The sequence below is a fragment of the Macrobrachium nipponense genome, chromosome 16 (genome assembly GCF_015104395.2).
Source record: "Macrobrachium nipponense isolate FS-2020 chromosome 16, ASM1510439v2, whole genome shotgun sequence".
Classification (NCBI taxonomy): domain Eukaryota; kingdom Metazoa; phylum Arthropoda; class Malacostraca; order Decapoda; family Palaemonidae; genus Macrobrachium; species Macrobrachium nipponense.
Genome location: NC_087209.1, coordinates 91,904,725 through 91,913,603, shown reverse-complemented (window position 1 = coordinate 91,913,603; position 8,879 = coordinate 91,904,725). Strand labels below are relative to the sequence as shown.

Sequence of the window (8,879 nt, the reverse complement as noted above, 5' to 3'; positions counted from 1 at the left end):
TATATATATATATATATATATATATATATATATATATATATATATATATATATATATATATATATCTATATATATATATATATATATATATATATATATATATATATATATATATATATATATATATATATTACTGGGTATGTTGTTTTTTTCTAGAAAACTTCAATCTAAGAAGGAACGGAATAGCCAGAAGACGTGGTAATGTCGTAAACATTATTTTTATTTATTTTTTTTAGAATAAAACAGAGGCACAGCCGAGCTTTTCGGGAATACATGACATTTCCCATCATTAGGTTACTTATCTATAGAATGATAAAAAAAGAATAAGAGAAAACAGTAAGAAAGCTATACTGGTTGACTATATCTAAAATAATAAAACAGCTATAATTGATAAACACTTTTTAAAAATACATAATATAAAGTAAACAAGGAACATGAAAACCTAAGTTAATTGCAAATCAAAACTGACAAAAGAGCAATGACTTAAGTTCTAAGATATTGCGTAAAAAGTAGAAACCGTCAAATAAAATCGCTGAGTAGATAATTACTGAGAGAGAAAGAAAAAACGGGAATATTCAAAATAAAAATAAAGATTATGGAGTACAAAAACGCTAGAATCTACTGTTCATGTTGTAGTTGAATGACTACTGGGCGAGTTAGAACTTGATAACTTTGAATGAAGAGGGTAAGAAGGGTGAAGTGGCGTGGGTTAGAGAGAGAGAGAGAGAGAGAGAGAGAGAGAGAGAGAGAGAGAACTAACACGCAAACTTTGCAATGAACACTGGAACGGAACCGAGGTGGTTTGGTTATTAAGCGTTGGAGATTGTTGTTTAAAAAGGAAGAACTTTAAAAAGGGAAGCGAATGGCCGTTTTTTTTTTTTTCTTTTGTCCGAGTATTTGAAAATCACTGTATTGTATGTGATGGTGGCAGGATATGACATGAAGTCTAATGGCACTATTTTCTTTTTTGCTTAAAAGGTAAAGGTAAACCCTGTATGAGAGTCGATGTAAACCTAAGTAGGCTTTTGGTACAGCTCAAGTAAGTCCTAAAATCACATTTCGGGCAATTAAACTTGTAAAACTGTGCAGGTTACGCATCAACTCCGGGAGGGTGTCTTTAAAACGAAACTGTCTCCAGATTGTGAAAGGGTTTATTAACAATAAATCTGAAATCAACATATGGGTACAGATGGCTCAAGATTGACAATATATATTGCTATTCAACGCCGATGTATTTCTTATTTATTTTTGGGAATTCAGAAAATTTTTCCTTTTGAGTAGAGGGATAGGCATGTACACCCACAATATGTGGAGTGAGCTGGTACAAACAAGGAGTTCTTTTCTCGTCCCCTTCCAAGGGTTGGGAATAGTATTGTCCCCCCAAGAAACACGGGGTGGGGTGTAGACAGCTGTTTTCCTGTCTTAATCCTAAACATTCAAATGTCTCCAACTGGTTCTTTTGACCTTTCCTCCTGGCGCTCCCGTTGTCTCTCTTCCAGGTACAAGCAGCTGTTGCAAGCTGAAGCAATGCCCCCCAGCACAACCGAGTTCCCTTATAAGGCGAGGGTAACCGCCAAAGTCATGATGCTAAGTGCACACATTCACGTATCAAGTTCACGCACGCCCATTTCGCATGGGCGAAAATTGGTAGCTACGTCAATGCAACGTAAACGTATCGTAAGTCCTATGTTATTATGTCATGTGCGGCGCGGTCGTTACGCATCACCCGAGTGCACGCGGGGAGAGTGTCTGGTAAGTGGTAGTCTAACGTAACTAGCGAATTATTTTTTTTGTTTTTCAGTGTGCAATATTTGGCAGTTTTGGTGGTGATGTGAGGTTACAGCAACGACAATGCACTGTGAATTGAATAACCGTTTACCTGTCCAATTGTGATTTTTGCTAATATGGAATGCCATGGTCATGAAAACCATTAATCCACAAACAATATTATGTTGTTGACCCTTCTTAAATCAGCATAACAGTCTATACCAAAGGCTTAAGGATAATTTTATTTATGTGTATGTATATTTATGCAAGTACCAAATCTGTATGTATGGATACGGCATATGTGGAAGTATGAATAACACAATACTAATGATTATAAGAATAATCTGTCGGAAAATTGATTATCATTCTGATTAATAATTTCATTATCAATACTACATGGCCGTGTGAAACAAAGTAAGTATAAATGCCTTTTTATGCATTTGCTAAATTACTGGTCTTATTCAACAATGGCCCTATGACCATTTAGTTAATTTCGTGGGCATCTGAATGATTACTTAACGCAGGGGGGGGGTGGAACAATGGCTGTCACAGTGTGTAGTTAGTATTGGTAAGTAAGACTCTACATATTTCAAGTTGAATGAAATGTGAATTGCGCCATGGAACTGTATTAAGGCCTGCCCACACGAGCGGGCCTGATTGGCGTGCTCCGGATTGATGGCAAATTCTGGCGGGCTTACCCGTGAATGTTGTCCACACAGGTGAGGCGCTGGAGAGGTGGTCGTGCCGACGATGCAGTAGTGTGTTCAGTGCGGTACGATAAACATGGTGCCTACCGCAAAGATGATGATGATGTGTAGCATGATGATTGCTTTGTGTGTGATGAAAAAGAAGAGAATATAGTGCAAAGAATGCTCAGTAAAAAAAAGAAATGTATATGGTTAACGTACGTCTGCCAGGGTTGAGGCTCAAGCCATCGGGCACCACCATGGTGATTTTGCTACAAAACCCATCGGGCACCACCATGGTGATTTTGCTACAAACCCATCGGGCAATTTGACGGTTTGCAGTCAAGTGTGCCCGTAGGGGGCCCATTCACGCACCGGTACTACCTGCAGGTCTCCGGTTTGGGGCGGAGCTTCAGTGGCCGGACGACCGAAATTGTACCCATACATTACGCAGGCGGCCTGAGTGAAATCAGGTTAGTCTACTCTCGGCCAGCAATGTAGAAGGTGTTATCAAAGGGAGCTACAGATTCTAGCTCTTTGTATGAAGCTTACGAGAAACGTAAGTAGCCGAGAAGGAAGAAAAGGGTTTGGATGAAGGAATGGCTAGCAAAAAGAGAAATACTATCACACACAAACCTGTTTTCACATTTAGTATGGGAGCCTCATGATTTCTTTAACCATCTATGAATGGATGACTCTACATTTCGCAAGCTTCTAGACCTTGTGGCACCACATACACAGAGGAAAGACACTTGCATGAGATCTGCTATACCACCAAGGGACAGACTTGCTGCAACTCCCGGTATTTAGCAACAGGAAGGTCTTACGAAGATCTGAAATTCAGCGTAGCAGTATCACCACAAGCTTTGGGACGCCACAATTCCAGAAACTTGCAAAGTTATATGGAAGGTATTAAGGAAAGAAGAATATTGAAGGCAAGTGCATGATGTTTGTTATTGTTTATATACATAAAGTCACATATGAAAGCTGAACACAATATTACAAAATACTGCGCATAATTATACACCCTATAATTATACTATATTAATTTTTATCATTATTAGCTTTGTATCCTCACACACATTACGTTTGTAGGTTACCCAAAGCACCCCATGAGAAAATAGGGTGTGCAGAAGCTTAGTATTATATTCTTCCTATTCTCATTTTTATTAAATTTTTGAGTAAATTTTCATTGTTCATCGTCAACTTTACGCAATTTACTTGCTATTAATTTACCAAACAAATCATATTCATCTTCTTCACGTGCTCCCAGTAATTTGTCCCCAATGATGCCCAGAATCACGTCAGGCTTGTTGCTCACTGACGGTCCCGGTTGGCGGCTCCGTTTTGCAGGTGGTAATGAAAGGGGTCTTGAAGCTCCAGGCTGGGATGTAGACTGGCAGTCCATCTTGATCACATCCTTAAATTGGGACAAAAATAACATGGATATTAGTATTATTGAATAAAGCAGTATTAATAAATATTATTATGCATTTATCTCCACAGTTCCCACATTCGAAGGAGGAATGGTGCCAGATTGGTCAAGACTTCGAAGAAATGTGGCAGTTCCCTAATTGCCTGGGCGCTGTAGACGGGAAAAATGTAGCAATTGTTCCTCCCCCTAATTCAGGATCTTTCTTTTACAATTACAAAGGATTTCACAGCATGGTTCTCATGGCAGTCATTGTGCAAGCTAAATATCCACATACGTGGTCAACTCTTATCACTTACTGTTTATTACTGCTTATATCAATCTATATCCCAACAGTAGGAGATTTTTTGTACCATTGGAATGTGTGAGGGTTATGTAAGAAAATACATTTATATGTATTACAGGCAATTATGAAATAAAGGTGTGCATTTATATTCAGTAAAATGAATTATTACCTATATTTACTGAGTATTATTCCTTTCACGCTCAGGTGGCACAATTCATTTTTCAGGTTATTATTGGACTATTTTATACAGATTAGGAAGTGTATATGGATGACGAAGGGAAAATTGTGCAAGTCTTTACACTTTTAAGCTTTTTTTTATTCTTCTAGAGCTCTATAGAATTGTTTGAGGATTCCAAGAAAAGGCTGCAAAAATGCTTCACGAGCGTGAAACGTTTTAATATGATATTTAAAGGTGTTTACATACCTCTTCAATATTTGATGATGATGTTCTTGGTGTTTCTTGGTCACGAAGGAATAAAAGCTGGTCGTAGTACCACAGACTTGGACGATAGACCTCATCTGTAGCTGCCCCAGACTTCTTTGAATTTTCAACCTTTTTCATTTCTTTCCTGAAGGAACTGCGCTTGTTGTTTATCTTCTTGGTTACCGTGTCACGGGTAGCACTCCCATCCTTCTCTCGAAGTTTCTTCACCAATGTCTCATACGCTTCATTTTTCATATTCCTGTTTGAATAGTCTTTACTCTTAATATTCCATATACATGGATGTTGCTTGTATACATTAATGAATTTGTTCCAAAATATTTTATCCACCCAGATGTCTGACATAGTGGTCGCCTACTGAATGGGTTCTTCTACTGCGACTTTTAACCATAGACTGAGGATAAGCCTGCAGGCCGCGTCGAAGACATCTCACATACATTCAGGCCTGCTCGAACAGGTCTAGAGCTGTCCGGTCGCCTGTGAGTTCGAACCTTAGGAATAAAATCCCGCCATACACGCAACGATACAGTTAAACCACGCCCACAACGTTCTCACCTGGAGGCTGGAACCGAGCGTGAATGGGGCCCTTAGGAGAGGTCCGCCGATCAGGCCCAGTCGTGTGACAGGCCTTTGTACTATTAACATTCTTATTTGATGCCCATTCCCTTATTGTACACTACTTAGGTAGTTGAGTGTGAAACAAAGAATTCCAAGCACTACTATTGCTACTACTGCCAACATCAGTGTTTTCATTCATAAAGTATATGGGCTGGCGTCTAGTAAACCACGTCATACTAGTGTCAGTGAGTGGGAAAACCTTCAGTAATGACGTTTTATTAGCCTCTACTACAAGCCTGGTAATATTAATCAATTTCCCTTTATATCTTTGATTAACTCTAAGTGCTTTAATTATCATAGAACATCACTGCAAATTTTTACCAATTATTTTATGGCTTCAAATAAGCCATATCCCAAATACAGTCCATACCCGATGCTTGACAAGATTTTATCGACGAAAATCAATTAGACATCCCTGAAATGCACAGGAGTTATGTATTGTTCACTCATGTCATCAATTTTGACAACCTTGTGCAGGAGCGATATACAGCCTAGACACATTCTTAACCTAATAATACTGACATTGCAGGGCCAGAAAAACTTTAGTAAATAGATAATACTACCTCTGTGATTCTGGCCAAATGTTACCTGTTTTGGTTCATCTATATTGCTTGGAGGACATAGTAAATTTTTAGGTTTTCAATAAAAAGTAATCTCATTTAAACTGACTGACAACTCCATGCGCAGTAGTAGATTAAGCAATTCAAGATTTTCCAGTTGCCTTTACTTTGATCTTTTTAAACTTTATACAAAGTGGTATAAGCAATGTTCACCGCTCGCTCGTTAGGTTTACTAAGTTCAACCCATCCGTAAAAAATTGCGTAAATCGCTAGTTCTCTTGGGGCTTCCTGCTGTTATTACCTACTCGGAAGCACAGCTTACTTTCCTAAATATCCCAAATACAGTGTTTTCACTGTCCTTTTCCTCAATCAGTTTTGACATGATCGTTAATTACTGCATTCCTGGATTGTAAATAGCCAATTTAAAACTAGCTTAACTCTTGAATTAGTTTTTGAAAAAAAAAAAATGACACCTTCACCCTTTATCTAAAATTACATTTGCAGCACAAATATAAATTTTCACTAACTGCATTTAATTATCCATCTAACCTCAGGTCATTTATCACCAAACATCCAACCGATGCAAATCCTACAAAACTCTTTCGCCATTATTAACCCCACTACTTACTGCAGGGAAGCCTTTTAATTGAGATTCCTTTTAATCGAGATTCCAAGTTATTTCCTATATCAATGCTGTATCGTACAGGGCAGTTATCAAAACTCAGTTTTCCCATTATCTAAGGATAATGATCTTGTCGCCCAACAGGTGAAACTTAAGCCATACCAAATATTTCCACCATAGGTGGGAGAGCTCTATAAAACCAGACTTTCAACCTCTCAGCCACCAGAACACCGAACGATAAAGGATAAAATTTCAAAATATAAGTCAGTCAATTCCCTTTATATTCGTTAACAATTTTATATACAGTAACAATCCAAAATAGAACTATTCGAGATAAATCTCAAAATCTTATATCGTTGAATCTTAAAAATAAATACATTTAACAGCATATATACCCTTGTTTTGACAAACATGTCAATTTTATATGGTTACAAGCAATGATATTTACAGGATGGTGCACACACTGGAAAATAAAAAAATAATGAATCTACGGTTACAACAAGATTTATTGTCAAAACCTCTATCACACTTAGACGAAAATTTGGAAAGCCTCGTTTTTGTAACAGATGGAAATCCCTCAGAGTATGGTCACCTGTAAGTCATGAAAAGCAGCAGGAAAAACTTTGTATAGAACTAAATTAAAAGTAAACCTTAATACAAAAGTTAACACACTATTGTTTATTACGTAAGTTTTCCTTTATGTAAAATCTTTTAAATTAAAAATGCAAAAACCATAAAACCTCCTTCAAAATACTAACATCTACCAAATATCAAAATACTAACATCTACCAAATATCTAAGAAGTTATAACCATGGATTTTAAGATAGATTAATTTCATAATCAAGAACTAAAAATTAAATGGGAGCTTTGAAAAACCAGAAACTCATCCAGAATTAATCATTCTACAGTTTTTCTATAACGACCAAACTGACCTAAACTGAAACTTAGTTCCATGATGAAAAACTGACCAAATTAATAATCCAAAAACTAGCTTTTGAAATCACACCATTAGGGAGAGAGTAACCAAAACCAGAGTAGATTAAGATAATAAATTCAATAACCATAAAAAAAAACACTTAATATATTGCTTACTAAAATGCAAATTAATTGTAAGACAAGAGGTCATAGACCACTTTTATACAAACCATTGAATATGTACAAAACTAAGTGCAACGCTAATTTACTGAAATTACTAGATTATCAGTTATAAATTAATATTAAAGTTAAAACAAACTGTAATCTGCAACGGAACTTAAACTCCAAGGACTCGCACAGTAGGCCAACACGCCTACTATGCAAGCCCTAAGGAGCCCCCCATCCGATCAGGGGCACCGTCCCCGATGGGGTGGAGGAAAAAAAATAGACATTGAAGTTCTGAAGAATCTCGGGATTTTTTTTTTTCAACCAGTCTTGAATATTCATCGTAGCACCATAACCTGAAATGATTAAAGAGCATTAGAAAGTTAAAATATCTAATGCCATTTTACTAGTTAACAAGATTTTTTAAAAGTAAATTTTCTTTCAGTTCACATACTAACTCCAACATTTTTTTTTCCACTGCACTGCAAGGAAAGTCTTTTGAATAAAAAACACAACTTAAGTTCAAACAAAACTTTAAAAGCCTTAGTTTTACTGCATTTTACTTACTGTAATAAACCACATTCCAACACAGGTCCTCGGCAAGATCTGATCAATAAAAAATATTTATACCGAATATCAAGAAAAATATTAAACCTAGATTTTTATCACAATTTATTAGAATCTACGGACAGGTAAAGAAAACTTTCACTCAAAAAGCTCAAGCTTACGCATTATTTAAAAAAAGTTCACCGCCAATAAACGAAATTGATACTGGACTTAAATCAATCCGTAGGGACCACATGGAGACAGCGAGACGAGAAAAGTACAAGTCGGTGTGGAGCTAAAGACCGTCACTGCCTCACTGGCCGTCACTGAAACCAACCCATGGGGTCGAACTTCAAAATTGAAAAATAAAATTTAAAAATACTGGATAAATCCAGCAAACTAACCCAAGACATTTAGGCAGTGCTTCGTCTACAAAAAGAACAGATTCAAACAATGCTGAATAGAAAGATATAAAAAATGTCGTACAGCCGCCTTGAAAATACACGATAACCGCCGACTACTAATCGTACTGATACGTCGTCTACCAGCCAACTGTCAAAATGAAGGAAGGATTTCTTTACATGACCGAAAATCAGATTTCGATGACGTCAACAGACAAGTGCGTTGCCCAAAGGACCCTGGAACCGCATGAATTCAATAGTCGGTCGACACAAACTGGCGTAAAGGAAACTAACGTCTTCATTTGAGTCGTTCCAAAAATAACCTCGCCTGGCCCACAACAGATTTTGCGTGACGAATACCGATGTATAAGAAAAATTGTTTATACAAAAATCTAACTTACACGTCAAAAATTATTTTGTGGATTTCCATTAAATCTA

The 8,879-nt window shown here is 36.9% G+C and overlaps 1 long non-coding RNA gene across 1 annotated transcript; it reads right to left on the bottom strand.

The window, feature by feature from the left end:
- Positions 1-6,677: 6,677 nt before the first annotated feature.
- Positions 6,678-8,587, bottom strand: LOC135195485 (uncharacterized). The gene is made up of 2 exons (XR_010310154.1): positions 8,062-8,587; positions 6,678-7,850 (listed from the first exon to the last, which is right to left on the bottom strand). It is a non-coding gene; the product is annotated as an uncharacterized LOC135195485 (long non-coding RNA).
- Positions 8,588-8,879: the final 292 nt, after the last annotated feature.